At 46.3% G+C, this 19774-nt stretch overlaps 4 non-coding genes across 4 annotated transcripts; 1 reads left to right on the top strand and 3 right to left on the bottom strand.

The window, feature by feature from the left end:
- Positions 1-3722: 3722 nt before the first annotated feature.
- On the bottom strand, positions 3723-3804 carry TRNAS-GCU (transfer RNA serine (anticodon GCU)). Its single transcript has one exon. It is a non-coding gene; the product is annotated as a tRNA-Ser (tRNA).
- A 1802-nt stretch (positions 3805-5606) lies between these two features.
- On the bottom strand, positions 5607-5688 carry TRNAS-GCU (transfer RNA serine (anticodon GCU)). Its single transcript has one exon. It is a non-coding gene; the product is annotated as a tRNA-Ser (tRNA).
- A 1809-nt stretch (positions 5689-7497) lies between these two features.
- Positions 7498-7579, bottom strand: TRNAS-GCU (transfer RNA serine (anticodon GCU)). Its single transcript has one exon. It is a non-coding gene; the product is annotated as a tRNA-Ser (tRNA).
- Positions 7580-8296: 717 nt separating this feature from the next.
- On the top strand, positions 8297-8368 carry TRNAP-CGG (transfer RNA proline (anticodon CGG)). Its single transcript has one exon. It is a non-coding gene; the product is annotated as a tRNA-Pro (tRNA).
- Positions 8369-19774: the final 11406 nt, after the last annotated feature.

Consider the following 19774-nt stretch of genomic DNA (forward strand, 5'->3'; position numbering starts at 1 on the left):
CCTCAGCTTCGGAACAGCGCCCACAGTTCTGTGTCTGGTGAATTAGTGAGTAGTTGGCATGTGTATATGTTGCCTTGTAATCCTCGCCTCTGTTTCTTCTGGATTGTATAAGGGTAATTTCCAGCACCGTACTGTCTTCTCAGATTGTTGCTGGGCAGTGGGTGTACCAGGGCCTGTACCATCCGTGCCTTATACATTGTGTCTGCCGGCTGTCCGTTGGTGTGTGTGTGCCGCTTTAAGACCCTTGCAGCCCTTGTTGCAGCTGAGTCTGATTAGAGTCCCCACCCCAAGACTGCTTTGTGGTGTTAAGCCTGCTTCTGACCTTCTGTGACTGTCTCCAAGGCCCCCTCCGTTATACTTCTTCACAATGGCCCTTATGGTATTCCAACGTGGCTGGGGCTAAGCACCCCTACTCCTCTATCCCACGCATCGGATGTTGCCCAAAACACTCTAGATCCTCTTTTCGGGGGCATAAGAACACTCAATGCCTTTCGGTCTGCTGTGCACCCTTAGTCGATGTTGAGTGAATAGTTGGTGGCCCCGTGAGTGAGTCTTACTGGCGTGTGACATATAAATGCTCACCCTCCTCGGCACTTTAAGTACATTAGTACTCAGTTTGCATACTCTCTGTGGGCACTCAGCACATCTGCTCTGTGTTGTTTGTTTTCCAGCTTTCCTTGCCACGTCATTCGTTTCTCGAAGCTGGGGCCTGTGTTGTGTCTCAGTGTTCTGTTTGTCTGTGCCTGCTGATCTGGCGCTATTTCGATTCTCCTACCGTCTCAGGTACATATGCCTAAGCTCGGGGGTCCCGCTCTTTGCACAGACGCTTAGTAGACACCTGCGCCCTGCGTGTTCTCCACGACTGCACTCTGCCGCCTCAGCATGCGTTCCTAGACACAAAGTATCCATCGCTTCTCAGAGTTTCTGTCTGAGTCTGCCAGCCATTTGCAGTTCAGCTCCTCCTGACACACTGTAGCTGCTGTTATCTTCTAACCTCTTCATGTGGGCTCTGGTGCGGCTTCCCCTTAAGATCGGGGCTCTGTTTCAATTCAAACGCGCTGCGTGGATTCTCCTTTCCTTTGTTCTAGGCTAGGCGCCATTTTGTTGCACTCGCCCGCAACACCATCCAAACTTTTCTTCCGTGTTCTGGCCTGCATGCAAGTCTCATCTGGGTTTTCAGCACTATGTGCCCGGCATATTCATGCTGCTGTGACTTCCATTTTACTGTTCATATCTTGTTTATTATACCTGTTCAGCATTCGGATCTTCATCGGATCAGCAGGAGCTCCGAGATACAGGTCTTTTACGTGGCCATGTAGCCACGCCCCCTTCCTTTAGCTTTTTATCTTTCCAAAGTGGGTCACTAAAATGAGTAGCATTGAACAGGGCAGTGCTATACAAATGCATGACCAGTAGCAGGTGCTATGTATGGAAAAGTGAATGTATTGTTCCTGTTCTACATAAATCCTCTTGCTTCAAAATAGAGTGCATTATGCCTTGTTTTTACAATTCATTTTGTGAGATTTGTCCGGTGAACGATCACGTGAGACTTGCTGATTGTGTTGTGCTTCAGTGCTCGGATGAGAATGGCCTAGTGTTTCTAGCATTCACAAGGCAGTTCTGTGACACTGGCTCACTGTTTTTGTGGGTCATTATGTGAGTCAGACCTGGTGTTTCAGGGAGCAATTGTGAGATTGGTGGTGTCTTGGTGAAGCATTGCGTAATAATCTTAAGAATTGAGCCATTTTTAGTTTTGGCTGTTGGGTGCACTGAAGAACCACCTATTACCTGAATTGATTGCATTGGAGTAAAGCTAGGTGAGCGATGTCAGCAGGGACACATGGCTTTTGGATGTTATTTATTTATTTACCTACCCAGTGACTTCCCATGGCCAGGCTAATCTCTATGCAGCCATTCGGGTCACTACCTGCCCTCATCGCCCAATATACATCATCCTAGGATCTCTTTATTAAGCAGTAACAGCAAACGTTGTGATGCGAGTGACTGCCATTATTTCAAAGTATTCTTAAGAGTTAATTGCTTAACTGTAGCTATAACTGTGCTGCTGGTGTAATAAGATTGTCTTAAATAAGTGTGCGTTCAGCCACTTTTTAAACCAGTATGTGTGTCCTTTCAATAAAGTCCTGTTCAAAATAAAAAAATAAAATGCTAAAACTATTGGCTTTGCCAATGCGTGTCTTTTTTTGGATCGTGCACAGGGACCTCCTGTCACATGCGCCCGAACACTGCGGGCGTTGCCAGAGGAGCCGGCGGTTGTTGGCGTGTTGCTGTTGGGCTGCATTTTATTTCCACATGTGATCCGCTGTGGCACACTCAGGGATTCAGGGCGCGTGCCGGCACCAAGCGGGACCTCGCCAGCGATTCCGACGATGGTCGGGCATGACCCACCAGCAACGCACACCGACAGGTAATTACATAACCAGGAACTTCGGTGGAATTACATAACTGATCTTCCCACAAACCCTAAACAATATTAGCAGCTCCTTCCGCAATGCCCACGAATTCAAGAAATGTCTGAATGTATTTGTAGCGTGACTGATGTGTAGGGCCCTTATTTATCCTCGGGGATTCTGCTAATTGTAATTGTAACAGTAATGCTAATTGTAATTACTGGTCAGCAACACTTGTACTGAATCCTGCCAGGTCCAAACTCCGCCTTTCATCCTTACCAAACACTGTGGGCAGGGCTTTAAGTGGGCCGGGGCCTGCCGGGGCTGGGCCCCGGCAGACTCCGAAATTTCGTTTTGAGGCGGGGCCCTGCCAGGGCCCACTAATCTCCCCTGGCAGCCCCGGCCACAACACGAAAAGGCATTTTTTTCTACAGCCTGAAGCTCTCGCTCATGAGCGAGAGCTTCAGGCTTCAGAAAAAAAATGCCTTTTAGCCATAATGGTGGTGCCGCACCTGCGAGGCATCCCTTTAATCAAGTGATGCACGTGGGCCGGCGCCACCATTATGGAGAAAACGTGAGGCCGCTGGAAGCAGAGGCCTTGCTTTCTAAATACTGAAGCTCCCGCGGATTCGCGAGAGTTTCAGTCTTTAGGAAAAAGGCCTCTGCTTCCAGTGGCCTCACCCTTTCAGCCATGAAGGTGATGCTGCCTCTCCCCAGCTGGCGAGGGGCAGCACCACCATTAAGTCTGAAGAGGTGAGGCGCCGTCCCCTGCCAGGCAAGCCTATAAAAAATAAATGCAGAGATCAGCACCCTCTCCCCCATAGAGGAGAGGGTGCTAATCTCTACAAAAGGCTGTCTGGCAGGGGTGCCAGTAGCCCATTGAGCTGGGGCTCGTCAAGGGGGCGTGGCATAACGGGCCATGAAGACCCCCGTTGTTAGGCCACGCCCCTCGATGAGCCCCGGCTCGATTTGTAGTGCCACTTAAGGCACTGACTGTGGGTGAGAAGATGCCTGAGGCTTCGTAGTGCTGTGTAAAAGCAAATTAGTAGTATTATAAGCACTAAGAAATTACCAATAATGAAAATAAATTACCCTTGAGTGGGATGGTAATTTTCGGAGAATTGAGGCAGCTTGTACTGGTATCATTCGTTCCCTCTCCCTGAACACTGGTGTATGTTTTGGCATCACAGAATGATTAGCCTTCATCTATCAGGGAAGGACAAAGAAAGATCCGTAGGATTGGAGTAAATTAGATTTTTTTTTTTTTGGTAAACACCACCACCAATATTTAAAACGTGTGAAGAAAACGGACGACGAGGATGGGATTCGAACCCACGCGTGCAGAGCACAATGGATTAGCAGTCCATCGCCTTAACCACTCGGCCACCTCGTCTGCACACGACAAGAGGGAAGCTTTAACTTTTTATTAGTGAAGTAGAGCTGTTCTGTGTGACTGGACCTGAATTACTTTTACTGCACACCACAGCAAGCTCTGAGCTGTGGGACATAGTGCCCCCTTCCTTTAGCTTTTTATCTTTCCAAAGTGGGTCACTAAAATGAGTAGCATTGAACAGGGCAGTGCTATACAAATGCATGACTGCTATGTATGTAGGTGCTATGTATGGAAAAGTGAATGTGTTGTTCCTGTTCTACATACATCCTCTTGCTTCAAAATAGAGTGCATTGTGCCTTGTTTTTACAATTCATTTTGTGAGATTTGTCCGGTGAACGATCAGGTGAGACTTGCTGTTTGTGTTGTGCTTCAGTGCTCGGATGAGAATGGCCTAGTGTTTCTAGCATTCACAAGGCAGTTCTGTGACACTGGCTCACTGTTTTTTTGGGTCATTATGTGAGTCAGACCTGGTGTTTCAGGGAGCAATTGTGAGATTGGTGGTGTCTTGGTGAAGCATTGCGTAATAATCTTAAGAATTGAGCCATTTTTAGTTTTGGCTGTTGGGTGCACTGAAGAACCACCTATTACCTGAATTGATTACATTGGAGTAAAGCGAGGTGAGCGATGTCAGCAGGGATACAGGGCTTGTGGATGTTATTTATTTACTTACCTAACCAGTGACTGCCCATGGCCAGGCTAATCTCTATACAGCCATTCGGGTCACTCCCTGCCCTCATCGCCCAATATACATCATCCTAGGATCTCTTTATTAAGCAGTAACAGCAAACGTTGTGATGCGAGTGACTGCCATTATTTCAAAGTATTCTTAAGAGTTAATTGCTTAACTGTAGCTATAACTGTGCTGCTGGTGTAATAAGATTGTCTTAAATAAGTGTGCGTTTAGCCACTTTTTAAACCAGTATGTGTGTCCTTTCAATAAAGTCCTGTTCAAAATAAAAAAATAAAATGCTAAAACTATTGGCTTTGCCAATGCGTGTCTTTTTTTGGATCGTGCACAGGGACCTCCTGTCACATGCGCCCGAACACTGCGGGCGTTGCCAGAGGAGCCGGCGGTTGTTGGCGTGTTGCTGTTGGGCTGCATTTTATTTCCACATGTGATCCGCTGTGGCACACTCAGGGATTCAGGGCGCGTGCCGGCACCAAGCGGGACCTCGCCAGCGATTCCGACGATGGTCGGGCATGACCCACCAGCAACGCACACCGACAGGTAATTACATAACCAGGAACTTCGGTGGAATTACATAACTGATCTTCCCACAAACCCTAAACAATATTAGCAGCTCCTTCCGCAATGCCCACGAATTCAAGAAATGTCTGAATGCATTTGTAGCGTGACTGATGTGTAGGGCCCTTATTTATCCTCGTGGATTCTGCTAATTGTAATTGTAACAGTAATGCTAATTGTAATTACTGGTCAGCAACACTTGTACTGAATCCTGCCAGGTCCAAACTCCGCCTTTCATCCTTACCAAACACTGTGGGTGAGAAGATGCCCGAGGCTTCGTAGTGCTGTGTAAAAGCAAATTAGTAGTATTATAAGCACTAAGAAATTACCAATAATGAAAATAAATTACCCTTGAGTGGGATGGTAATTTTCGGAGAATTGAGGCAGCTTGTACTGGTATCATTCGTTCCCTCTCCCTGAACACTGGTGTATGTTTTGGCATCACAGAATGATTAGCCTTCATCTATCAGGGAAGGACAAAGAAAGATCCATAGGATTCTTTTTTTTTTTTTGGTAAACACCACCACCAATATTTAAAACGTGTGAAGAAAACGGACGACGAGGATGGGATTCGAACCCACGCGTGCAGAGCACAATGGATTAGCAGTCCATTGCCTTAACCACTCGGCCACCTCGTCTGCACACGACAAGAAGAAAGCTTTTTTGGATGTTATTTATTTATTTACCTACCCAGTGACTTCCCTGTGTGACTGGACCTGAATTACTTTTACTGCACACCACAGCAAGCTCTGAGCTGTGGGACATAGTGCCCCCTTCCTTTAGCTTTTTATCTTTCCAAAGTGGGTCACTAAAATGAGTAGCATTGAACAGGGCAGTGCTATACAAATGCATGACTGCTATGTATGTAGGTGCTATGTATGGAAAAGTGAATGTGTTGTTCCTGTTCTACATACATCCTCTTTTTTCAAAATAGAGTGCATTGTGCCTTGTTTTTACAATTCATTTTGTGAGATTTGTCCGGTGAACGATCACGTGAGACTTGCTGATTGTGTTGTGCTTCAGTGCTCGGATGAGAATGGCCTAGTGTTTCTAGCATTCACAAGGAAGTTCTGTGACACTGGCTCACTGTTTTTGTGGGTCATTATGTGAGTCAGACCTGGTGTTTCAGGGAGCAATTGTGAGATTGGTGGTGTCTTGGTGAAGCATTGCGTAATAATCTTAAGAATTGAGCCATTTTTAGTTTTGGCTGTTGGGTGCACTGAAGAACCACCTATTACCTGAATTGATTGCATTGGAGTAAAGCTAGGTGAGCGATGTCAGCAGGGACACATGGCTTTTGGATGTTATTTATTTATTTACCTACCCAGTGACTTCCCATGGCCAGGCTAATCTCTATGCAGCCATTCGGGTCACTACCTGCCCTCATCGCCCAATATACATCATCCTAGGATCTCTTTATTAAGCAGTAACAGCAAACGTTGTGATGCGAGTGACTGCCATTATTTCAAAGTATTCTTAAGAGTTAATTGCTTAACCGTAGCTATAACTGTGCTCCTGGTGTAATAAGATTGTCTTAAATAAGTGTGCGTTCAGCCACTTTTTAAACCAGTATGTGTGTCCTTTCAATAAAGTCCTGTTCAAAATAAAAAAATAAAATGCTAAAACTATTGGCTTTGCCAATGCGTGTCTTTTTTTGGATCGTGCACATGCGCCCGAACACTGCGGGCGTTGCCAGAGGAGCCGGCGGTTGTTGGCGTGTTGCTGTTGGGCTGCATTTTATTTCCACATGTGATCCGCTGTGGCACACTCAGGGATTCAGGGCGCGTGCCGGCACCAAGCGGGACCTTGCCAGCGATTCCGACGATGGTCGGGCATGACCCACCAGCAACGCACACCGACAGGTAATTACATAACCAGGAACTTCGGTGGAATTACATAACTGATCTTCCCACAAACCCTAAACAATATGAGCAGCTCCTTCCGCAATGCCCACGAATTCAAGAAATGTCTGAATGCATTTGTAGCGTGACTGATGTGTAGGGCCCTTATTTATCCACGGGGATTCTGCTAATTGTAATTGTAACAGTAATGCTAATTGTAATTACTGGTCAGCAACACTTGTACTGAATCCGGCCAGGGCCAAACTCCGCCTTTCATCCTTACCAAACACTGTGGGTGAGAAGATGCCTGAGGCTTCGTAGTGCTGTGTAAAAGCAAATTAGTAGTATTATAAGCACTAAGAAATTACCAATAATGAAAATAAATTACCCTTGAGTGGGATGGTAATTTTCGGAGAATTGAGGCAGCTTGTACTGGTATCATTCGTTCCCTCTCCCTGAACACTGGTGTATGTTTTGGCATCACAGAATGATTAGCCTTCATCTATCAGGGAAGGACAAAGAAAGATCCGTAGGATTGTAGTAAATTAGATATTTTTTTTTTGGTAAACACCACCACCAATATTTAAAACGTGTGAAGAAAACGGACGACGAGGATGGGATTCGAACCCACGCGTGCAGAGCACAATGGATTAGCAGTCCATCGCCTTTACCACTCGGCCGCCTCGTCTGCACACGACAAGAGGGAAGCTTTAACTTTTTACTAGTGAAGTAGAGCTGTTCTGTGTGACTGGACCTGAATTACTTTTACTGCACACCACAGCAAGCTCTGAGCTGTGGGACATAGTGCTGCATTCTGGCCGGGCAAACTTGACGAGCAAAAGTATGATATTATATTCACTCATTAACTACTACCATTCCTGCATTCCCGTGTTATCATTTACACGATATCAAGGAAAGCCTCCGCTCCACGTCCCACGGGCGAATCATGGCTCTTTTAACCGGAGTCAGGAACATATGTGCTCAATAGATCAATGGCCTGTTTCATTTCACCAGGAAGAGGGGTGTGGCTAGACCTGTCACCTGGAAAAGGGGTGTGGCTAGACCTGTCACCGGAAGAGGGGTGGCCACGCCCCTTAGAGGCAATGATGTCACTTACCAGGTCATTGCAGGGTCATCATACCACTCACACTCAGAGGAACTGATGCTACAGACCATGTCACTGTGGCAAAAGGCTGTGAATGACCCTTTCACTATAAGGCAGTGATGCCCTAAACCTAGTACTGTTACTGGAGGGAACTGTTACCACTAACCCCATGGAAAAAAAATACTTTTGCTTGACTAGCTCTAAGACTTTAAGACTAAAACTTAAACAACAGCAACCCAGTTGCAGCAAGAGCTAAATATTGAGTGACAAGGACACATGATGGCAGTGCTGTTGTGCAGTGGCTCGTTGGTCTAGGGGTATGATTCTCGCTTCGGGTGCGAGAGGTCCCGGGTTCAAATCCCGGACGAGCCCCTTTATTAATTTCACAAAATGAATACTTATGTATTTTATATTATTTGACCTCAACACTTTTGATCACATTAATGCCTCTGCATAGCGGAAATAAAGCAAAGCTCCTTAATAGTTCCACATAAAATAAATTACATTGTTGTGAGGTCTCGGACATAAGGTTCACGCCCACCTCAGGTTTACGGTCAGTCGACGTGTTCTTAAAATGATATGTGTCTGATTTTGCGACTTCACGTAGCTATGTATGCCAATGAACAATGGGTACAAACTTCATAAGACGTTTCCTGAAACCACGTTTGTAAGGTTTGCACAAAGCAAGCGACAGAAAATAAACTATCAGGTTAAACACAGCGCGCACTGAAGCGAGGAGCTTTCGCAGCGCTGGAATATTGGACACGGCGAAAAAACACCGTCTAAAGCGCTCCCAGTGACTCCTCCCAAAATGAAGCCTGTTTTTAAATAATGGTTTGGGTTAATCTAGGGAGAGCAGCTCAATAGGCAAAGTCATTGAAAATACTGTATTTCTTGTAAATTAAAATGTCAAAATGTGTTATTTACTGCATTTGTTATGTAACTTGGTCTTGTATAGGGAGCCGTCGGCCAATTACGGTTACTTCTTGGTGCTAGATTATGTAGAAGAGGGGCTGGGGGGCTTTAGTGGGGCAGGGGCTTTACTGGGGGGAAGAGGAGGCGCAAAGTGCAAATCCTGCATGTCAGGCGCAGATCCTGAAGTACCCGTGGTGTGTGTGCCAGTGAGATTCTAGGTGAGTTGGGCATGTGTGGGTTGTGTTGCCGTATGGGCCCCTGGTGTGTTTCTCTCTTACATCCTGATTCATCCTAGGAGCCAGGGAATGCAAACCATAGAACTGATATTGTGGGGTGAGTCCAGGCAGGGCCGGCCTTAGCGGCCCCCCAGGTGACCGTCTGGGGCGCCCTGCCATTTGCCCCCCGCCACGCCAGCACAGGGGAGTATTTCAAGTTCTCCCCCTAGCTGGCGTGATGGGAGAAGACATAGCAGGCACCCTATTCAAATTAAATGTGCTGCACTCTCGGGAGCTGGGCGCAGTTTCATAACAATAGGGCGCTGATGCTTTCACATCAGCGCCTATTAAAAAATGTGTCCCAAACCCCCCCTCCCCGTCCCACAGGACAAGGGGGGCAGAAGGGGCACATTTTGCTGCCCGGAGCTGCCACCATTAAGGCCAGCCCTGATTCCATGGCCAGCTGAAGATGTGTTGGGCTCCTGGGGGCTCATTTCAAAATGGTGTTGTTGGGGGGTGGGGGGCGGTGCATGCCTAAAGCTAGGAAAACAAGTCTGACGTACCTGTGGGGTGCATAGACTATAATGGGGAGATACAGGACTGGAGTGTAGAGGGTGAGTAGCTGCATATTATGACAGGACAGGGTTATTAGCCTCTGCCCCGAACAAAGAAAGGCAGCCAGCGAGGAGCTGAAACAAGAAATTCCTCTGAACAGCTCTCTTTGTCAGCAAGGTGCTAATGTAGTCAAAACCGGTATGAAAAGGCAGTGAGGTTATAAGAACATGGCTGGATAATATAAGTCCCATGGGCGCTGACAACCTGAGGGCACTGCAACGTCAGCCTGTGGGGTTTTGCTTTGTAATATGCATGACAACATTGGAGCAGCAGCTCAGGCCCCCTCAGGTTCGCGACCTATTTCAACTGAAAGAGCACAAAGGCTGTTGCACCGTCCTTTGGTATATCTGCTGTGGGAAAGTGCCCCCAAGTGTCCCTATTCCACGTAGGAGTGTAACAAAAGGACATTTGCTCTGCAGGAGCATAAGGATGGGCAGTGGCTAATCCACCTGCTCAGCTTCCGCACTTCTGCAAACGGAGAGTGAGCCCCATAATAAAGGTAACAGAGGAACAGCCAAGAGATGTACCTCCAACACCTTGTATGGTACGTGGGTCGAGGGAAGGCTATACTCTCAGGATGGGTATGAATGAGATCCAGTAAACAGCAGAGTATAACAGTCCAAAAGGAAGGAATGTAGAATCAAGGTTCTATATAAATACATAGGGCCTCATTACGACCCTGGCGCTAATGGGTTAACGGCGCTGTAAAAGGTTGCGGCGCCGTTAACCCATTAGCGCCTAATTACAAGGTCCCTTTGCAGGACCCGACCTTAACGGCTAGACCAGCCGTTAAAGTAGGGACCCGCAATTTGCGGTTCCGTACTTAGCGCCTTCGCCATTCCCATTATGCCCTATGGAGCAAAAATCGGAATGGGGAAGGGCCATGGGGAAATGGGGAAATACCGCCCCGCCAACCCTGGAATGGGGCGGTATTCCCCATTTCACCATGGCGGACACGTTACGATACCGGCACCAACCATGGTGCTAATGGCACCATGGTTTAGCGCCGGTATCGTAATGAGGGCCATAAACTTAAATTAAACCCATCAATGAGCAAACAATTATTAAAATCATTATGTAAACCCACCCCTGTAAGAGAGAACACAGAATATGCAAAGGCAGAAAGATGCAGCACACTGGGTGATAAATACAGCGGTGAAAAGACAAAAAGCAACCAGCAAAAGAGTCAAAAAGGATATGTCTTTCATGTTCAAAAGTGACCTAACCAGTCTCCAGGACCCAAAGATGGACCACAGGGACAGTTAGAGGTCAATAGTAACATTCCATTGTTCTTAGGTGGCTCAACAGCATTGCTGTGGTTTTGGTCAAAGCAAGCTGGTGTCTAGTCAGTTGTAACTGGGATTGCGATGTGTGTCGAACATGGAGTTCTGGTTGTGCCGTTCGGATGGCTCACCAGTGTCGAATTGGGAGTTGAGGAGTTTCGAGATGTTGTTAATTGCTGGTTCAAGTCGGTGAGTGGTGCGATTGTCCGGCGGTTCAAGTCGATGTCTGTCAGTGCGATTCAGTAAACTTGGTGAGCAGATGCAGGGTTCGAAGAGACGATGGTTCGAGTTTGGTCCACAGCGGCAAGCTTGTTGCTCAAGCCAAACAAGTGACAGGCTCTGCTTGGCATGATGTTGCAGGAAGCCGGTGTGACAGGTGTTATGCAGCTATAGTTTGAGTTTGATGGAGTTTCAAAAACAGCACATGCAGTCCCCACTGGTTGTAATACGGTGAGCATGGGTCAGTTTGACCGGTTCAATGCAGCAGAACAAGAAGCCTTGCCCGATTTGGTCGTTGAGATAAGGTGAGACCCACCAAAGGGGCACTAGGGCATGATGAGTCAATTCAGGGTCTCCTTTCCCATCTTTGGGAGGGTTGGTGCCAAGTGGCAGGTCTTGATGCTCAGCGAGAGTCACTCAAAATGTACCCTGGGAGTGACCAGGGAACAGAGCTTGCTTTAGCCTTGGACTGCATCTTCTTAACCCTAGTGATTGAGAGCTTTGGGAAGATCAACTCTCCCAAAACATGTCCAAATTAATTGTTCTGAAGGTGCTTTCCAAGAGTGAATCCAAAAAGGAATGGGAGGCCCATTTTTAAAGGAAAAATGCAACAGAAGTGTGAGGCATTCGACCATTTATCTGCACAGTGGGTGTGCGCACTCCTGGGTTTTTTTGACATTTTTAAATGAATTGAAGGATGGTAGATCAACCTCTCGAAATTGTATGAGGCTAGTCTTCACACATTTTCCAATGCTCAACACATGACATACACATAGCCCTGTGTACTCTGAGTAGACAGAGCCCATAAGCACAGTCTGCCCTGTCATATATTTAGTTGGGATATGACAGGAGGAGTACACAATTCATCTCCAGAAGGGGGAGGACCACACCTTCCCTCTGCCATGGCCAGCCTCATTAACTAAGAAAGGCTAAATTAATCTGGCCTGTACTTTTGTTGGTCCATACAGCTGGTGGCAGCTGGTGGCAGCAATTCACATACCTTTCAGAGGGTAATTCAAACAGCACCACATGGAACCTGGCTGCAGAGGCTAACATAGGAGACAGGAAACCCAACAATCTTTCATATGCAACTTTGTCAACCTGAAGCCAATTCCCATCCTCAGTATCGATTGACACTGAACTGTCATGTTTGGGACTGCCTATTTACAGTAGTCATCCTCACAGGGAGGCCCTATTCATAAGGTACAAGAATGTGGTTTGCAGGAGACAGAGTGTCTGGACTGGTCTTGCCACAGCTTCAAGGGAGACCTGCCACTTTAATCAGTAACCATAGAGAGCTCCAATATCCATAGAAACCCTTTGATCCACAACAGGCAGCAGGATGGGTGAGACTTAGTATTACTTGTTTCCACCCCTTTACTTTTTCTGTTGCAAAACACTCTGGTTATGACCTCACAGGGGATTGTTGGTGGGGACCCAGGATTGGTTCGTTAAGGTAGGATTCACCGACACCAATCCCAGAGAACAGAGGGAGATACTGAATCCAGAGGAGCCTCCCTCCAGCAGCTCCAGAACTGGTAGCCAGCCAGCACAGGGTGTGCCCTTCTAGGATCTACAGCAAGCCTTCTCAGTGGGAAGTGGCAGAGAGTCGTTGCACCCGAAACCATGTACAAGGCAGCTGCTTGCAACACACTCCCAGCTTTGAGCGGCTTGCCTTAAAGGACGACACAAGCCCAGTGAAGAAGCTTGGAGTAGTGCATCGATGAGCACTGTAAGAGGATTCAATTCAACACTACATCTAAGTCAACGCCTAGTCTAGAATACTGAATGAAAACCCTTATTGATATATCTTTATGTCCAGTTCATGCGTTCTGGATGACTACCCCTATATAACACCCCTCTCTTGCAATCCCCCTGACCCCACTGAGCCAAGAAATAGTTCTGTTTTGCAAGTTAAAAGGTTTATTTGATAATTTAAACAATAGATATATATATCACACTTTATAATAAATTAATAATTGAATATCACACTTAATCTGAGCAGTAATCAATAATGGATAGTCTGGCACTAGCACACTTGTGAATAGGAACAGAAGAATAAGGTGGTAGAGAATACTTTATATAAGTTCAGATGGATGTGATGTTGAATGAAAATGCAATACAGAAAATACTCAATATGATTTCAACAAAACAATGTAATCACTTTTCTCTGGCAATCCCCTCCCCCCTTTATGCAATGCAAGGAAATGGAAAGAAAGCACACAGTTCTCAGAAATGCAATCAAATGTAATTCAGTTCACCCCAGCAAGCTTAGACTACAGAAGTTTGAAACACAGGCCCAAAATGCTTTTATATGTGATAGCAATATATTGGAAAACGTGCTAAAATGCTGTTAATTCCCTCTAGAGGTTCAGGGTGAGTGGTATCTAGTTAATATTAGTCCAGGCTCACTCTAGCAATGATTCAGGGATGGTTCTTAAGTGGCAAACGAATTTTTAGCAAGGAAGGCAAGGAAGCTGCTGTTTTCACACGTGGAGAAATGTGCAAATCGCGGCAAATTCGCGAGTGCGTTTTTCGCGATTGCGGCAAAAGTGTATGGAATAGGAATGCGTTTCTAGGTTCGTTGAAAAGCCAAGATTCCCAGCTTTCAGAGGAAAGTTACTGCAAGTTTCTAAGACAAACGGTCACGGAGATATGAGCGATATGGTAAAGGTCGTTTTTCAGATTTGAAATTTTAAAAGTTCAAAGTGACAAGTGACAGCTAGCAACTAGAAATGACAGGTGACAGCTTTACAAAATGACAGGTGACAGTTAGGAGGCAGTTCCACTTAGATTAAAATAGATTGAATTATATTATTTTAACTAAGATATTGGTTCTGCACAGTTCTGCTAGGTACTCACAATATATTTTTGAAATAAATGGACCTCGCCACGGATCTGGTCAGGTTTTCTTCACTCGCCACGGACGGTCTCTGCGCACAGCGGTCTGGGTCAGCTCTCTGGTTCTGATCAGGTCTGTGGGTCCGGATACAGCGGTCTCCGGTTCAGCTGGTCTCTCTCTGGATACAACATTGCTCTCTGGCAAATGGCAAGAGTTCTTGCAAAGAATTCAAACAGCTCGCCTGGCTGTGATAATGGCAATGATTTGAGGCCTGCTAAAGAGGGATTTAGCTTGTAGTTGACCTCTCTGCTACAAATTCTGAAGTAAAGTCTTGGTCTCTGAAGGTGGATAGATTGAAGTCTCTATGTTGGCTCTCTGGAGGTTGATGGAGGTAAAGTATGGATTTTCCCGGCAGAGCGTCCCGGAGCAGATGGAATAGAATGTCCCTCTCTGTCCTGACTGTCTGCTTTTATGTGTTTTGAAAATGGGTGGAAAGGCTAGCTTCCTAGGCCCTACCCCTCTCCACTTGTCATTGGCCACTTCATCCTCTTCCCCTTGATTGGGGGAATGAAAAGAAGTGTCATCATGATGAGGTCTGTTTATGGTACAGAGAACCCACCCCTGTCAAATTACACACGATCTATATTTGATCAAAAAGACATATTTCATAGCTACACAGTGGTTTGGAATTACATGCACCCATCATGCATATCACATGAGATATACCCTGTTCAAATCTGCTCTTCCTGAGAGCTTGCATTGAGAAATGGCAACATATTTCACTTTTTGGTCAGGTTACCAATATCAGATTCTTACTCAAATTTACCCAAATGTGTGCAAAGCATGCAGGCATTAATTGATGAAGTATCAGACTTTTCACATGCAGACATTTTAAGTAATACCCTCTTAACTGCTAGTTTGCCCCCAGATCATGCCACCGGTTCTAAAAACCTCTTAAATGTGGGCAGAAAAATCACAAGAATTATGGTATCATTTATAAAATTTTCACAAGTCCGCTCTATGAATGATCCATCTTTTTCTAAAACCATATTCTGGCTACAGGGGTGTGGTTTCCCAAGTCACATGGTGTAGAAACCAGTTTGTCCAGTTTCTGCCAGGCTCAGAGGCCCTGCCCCTCCCAGTTTCTGCCAAGAGGAAGCCATTTTTATGACCCCTGCAATAAACCATCTGCCTGGGCCCTGGAAGGCCCATTGTTCAAGAGGAAGCCATTTATGGCCACTTCAATAAACCCTCTGCCTGGGTCCTATGTTTAGTCTCTAGCAGTCCCTTGGTAATTCAATCAGAGAAGTGTCATATCCCTATTGGTGGGAACAGCAAAAGGCAGCTAGGCCTGGGAACAAAGCTGTTGTGCAAGTCTCAACTCCTGTCGGGGGTAGCTGGTGGGCAGAATTCAGTTCCTTAAGCCAGGCCCCAGCTAATGTCACTTTTAGTTACCCAGTTTTCTGCATTCAAATAAAACTAACCATTTTTACATATGCAGCTAGAATGCTGATTCTAAGTTTAAAACTATGACATTTAAACAATTGCAACCTATGTGACACTCAAAAGTAGGTCACTCATTTCTTTTAAACATTTAGGTTTTTAGTGTCTTTCAGTCCAAATTTACTTAAACTGCTGAAATCCACAGCTCAGCCAGTCTTGTTATAAACCTTCAAGTCACTTCAGAATATAACTTTACATTGTATCCACCTCTCAGTAAGTCTTTCTTTGGCCTGCTTTGGGTTCATCTATTCAGTTTTACACAAAAAGAAAAAAGGTCTGGTGTTGTTTTAAAACGCCGGCTTTCTGATAGTGGTGAGTACTGGTAGCGCAACCATTTTGGGGATTTTTCTTGGATTAATGCATTCCAAACAGGAATGGTTCTTACATGGTAGTAAATCCTTGCTTAACATTGTTTTGATGGGGCTCCTTACAGTAAGATGGTTATGTGGAACCCCACAAAAGGGTTGAATCTTTAAAGTGGTCCAATGAGCCACGATTTCAGCAACTTTTTGACATCAGTAACAGTGGATTTTGTTAACAAAGATCTTTCTTTACACTGGTGGGTGGCAAGTTAGGTAACCATTTTGGGTGTGCGCACAAACTGCGTGGTTCTCCTGGATTCTGGCGCACTTGTGGGCTTTTTGGCCATCTTGGATTTTCTAAGCCCACAGCACCAAATGTTGCAGCATGATAGCTCAAACATGGGTCAGGACACCCAACAGATCCCCCCACGTGACTGCCCTTTGAATTTGAGTCGATGGGGAGTCGGATGCACAAGGGTTTTGACCCACGCACTGGTCTGTCCGCATAATCTTCTTCCAATTCTGCAAATGGCACAGTTCAGCATCTTTTCCTCCATCCGGTACTGATCGATCGGTTCTCCTCGCCGGTCCTGATGGGAATATTGGGCGGTACCCTGGGCCCCCCGCGTCTCTGCTCCCGGTCTCCGGATCGTCCTCCTTGGCCAGTCTCGAGGTTTTCTTTCTCCTAGGACGACAAAGGAAGAGCGGCAATACCTATTCATGGACATTTCTCCCCGACCATTGATATAGTGGGGTGGCATATAAATTTATAGTCAAAACATATGAACATGCACATTTCTTTTTGCATTCAAAAACAAAAACACCCACATTGAAAAACTCAGAATTTGATAGGCGATATGTAGGATATTTTAAGTTAGAACTGAATTAATCTGAGACAGTACCCTCTAGGATTCCAGAGGATTCCTCCAGTTGTTGCAGCGTGTGCCTGGGGTGGCAACACTTCAACTGGTTAATGTGGACCCACTTGTCTTCCCCCTCTGCCAAACCGCCTTTGGGGATGCGGATCTTGTAGGCCACAGGGGAGATCTTGTCTATAATCTCAAAGGGTCCCTTCCATGTAGGCAAACATTTTCGCTGTTTTGCCTGGTTCCTTTGGAAATTGTATAGATAGACCCGGTCCCCCACCTGATATTCCTTCCTGGAAGTCTTCAGGTCATAGTGGGTCTTCATGCTATCAGCTGATCTTTCTAGATTCCGCTGAGCATAAGCAAAAGCATGTTGAAGGTGTTTCCTTAAATTCTCCACATACTCGTGGGTTGTGGAGGCATTTATTAGGGTCTGCTCTTGGGTCCTGTAGAGCAAATGCTGAGGAAGCACCATCTTGCGTCCAGTCATCAACTCGAATGGTGACATTTTGGTTGCAGATGAAGGGGTAGATCTGATGGCCATTAGGACCAGAGGTAATCGGATATCCCAACTTGGCCCAGAATCTGCCACAAACTTCTTTAATATGCTCACAATGGTTCGGTTGTATCTCTCTACTGCTCCAGAAGAAGCTGGCCGGTAAGCAATATGCAACTTCGTTTTGACCCCCAGTATCTCCCACATCTTTGTCATTACTTCACTGGTGAAGTGGCTACTCCTGTCTGACTCAATCCTTTGAGGTAGACCGAAACGGGAAAAGATGTGGTTAATCATCAGGGCAGCTGCAGTTTCTGCCTTGCAATTTGGGGCTGGGAGACATTCCACCCACTTGGTAAACAAGCATGTCACAGTCAACATGTACTTATTCCCCCTAGCAGAGCGAATCACGGGGCCTACGAAGTCGATTTGTAAATCTGACCATGGCAGTGTCATCCGCCTCTTTTGGAGAGGCGCACAGTGTGTGAGGGACGTCGGCTGAAATAGCGCACACACAAGACACCCCTTCAAGTATTGGTCAAGGTCCTGCCCCATGTGTGGCCAGTATGCAACCTCTCTTAAGATTTCCAGTGTTGTGTGAAACCCCCTATGACCGGCGGTGGCCGCATCATGGGCGTGACTTAACATCAGGCTTCGGAATGAGGTAGGAACCGCCCACTGATCGTGGCCAGCTTTGGATTTCCTTACCAACAAACCATCTTGGATCCGGAACATTTTTGGACATTTCATCAACACTCTTAGGTCCTCTTTCCTAGTGTAATCGGTATCCGTCAGGGGAAAGTTCTCAGGGTCCTCAAGGTGCTGGTAAAATTTACCAATTATTGGATCCCCCTTCTGAGCGGTAATCAAATCAGCATCAGGGGTCTCCTTACTCCATTGGGCAGTTGAAAGGTCGTTGTGAGCATATGTCTGGGACCTAGTGATAGCAGTGACCTGGATTTCCCCCAACAGGGACTCAATCTCAATTGGATCCCCTTGGATGGCCCCGGTTTTGGCCAGCTGATCAGCTAAGTCATTTCCAGTTTTGTCTGGTCCCTCTACTTTGGAATGACCCTTGATCTTTTTCCAATAGATGGTCATCTCATTCGAGGTGACCAGATCATCAATGTTTTGGATCAACTTCCCGTGTTTCAAGGGTTTGTTATTAGCACATAACATGCCTCTGGTTTTCCAATTAACCAGGTGCTCCACGAACCCGTTCCGTACATAATCCGAATCTGTGATTATGACCAGTTCGTGGCGTTGATGCTGGACAGCAGTGAGGATGGCCTGATGCACAGCCATCAATTCTGCCACCTGACTACTTCGGGGACCAATTTTGTATCCAGCGGCGGGTTCTGGGAACTCCTTCACCCATGCATTCCCTACGCCTGCCACCAGTTCTTTCTCCCCGTCGTTGTCAACATGGTACGAGCATCCATCCACATAGACAGTGGGCATTCCCTCACACTTGTCCTCTTCAAAGACTTTGTTTGGGGAATTAAGGTATGCCTCCGTGTTGTCCTTTATTTTTAGACTTTCGTCCTCGAGACAGTTTTCTCTGGCACAATCATGCAAGTCAGCCAGACCTTGCGCGAGGGGACTCTTCTTGTTTTGGCCATATCTGACCTCCACAGGAAAGCCTTGCATTGACAGGATCCAGGAAGTAATTCGGGAATTACTCACATTTCCGGCCCGGATTCTATCACTTTGGAGATATTGCAGAGGCTGGTGTGGAGTCTCCACTATGATGTGTTCCCCCTGGATAAACGGGCGGTAATTCTTCAAGGCCCACACCGTTGCCAGGAGTGCCTTCTCACAATCGTTGAATTTTTCCTCCACAGAGGATAAAGTTTTGCTCACATAGGAGATTACTTTATTGACCTTGTCATGCTTTTAGTATAATACTGCCGTCAAGCACGTATTAGAGAACCCCGTCTCCAGGAAGAACTCCTTGTTTCTGACAGGGTAAGCTAGGCAGGGCGCTTGTGAGAGGCTTCTTTTGAGTTGTCTTACTGCCTCGGATTGTTCTGGACCCCATTCCCACTTGACCCCCCCTTCAGGAGATGAATCAAGGGTCTGGTGATCTCTGCATAGCCCTCAATGAACTTTCTGCTGTAATTAGTCAGTCCAAGGAGGCTCCTTAGTTCCCGCAGAGTTGTGGGGTCTTTCAGTTTTTGGAGTGCTTCCACTTTATTTTCCTGGGGAAAGAGACCCTGAGGAGTACTCTCATGCCCCAAGAAATTAACACAGGTTCTGCACCACTGTGCTTTTTGAAAGGAAAGTTTTGCTCCGGCGGCCCTCAACTGTGTCAGAACATAACGGATCTCCGCTATGTGTTCCTCAACATTTGAGCTTTTGATGAGGACATCATCTACATAAGCCAGGTTACCCCTCGCACCCAGGTCGGGCATGGCCTTATGTATCGTTACTGGAGTTAAGGTATCCGAAGGGAGTCCGGGTCCATGTGTACTGCTGGCCCCCAAGGTAAAAGCCAGTTTGTATTGGTCCTCCCTGCTGAC

This window comes from Ambystoma mexicanum, chromosome 1p (genome assembly GCF_040938575.1).
Source record: "Ambystoma mexicanum isolate Mex_15411 chromosome 1p, UKY_AmexF1_1, whole genome shotgun sequence".
Lineage (NCBI taxonomy): Eukaryota > Metazoa > Chordata > Amphibia > Caudata > Ambystomatidae > Ambystoma > Ambystoma mexicanum.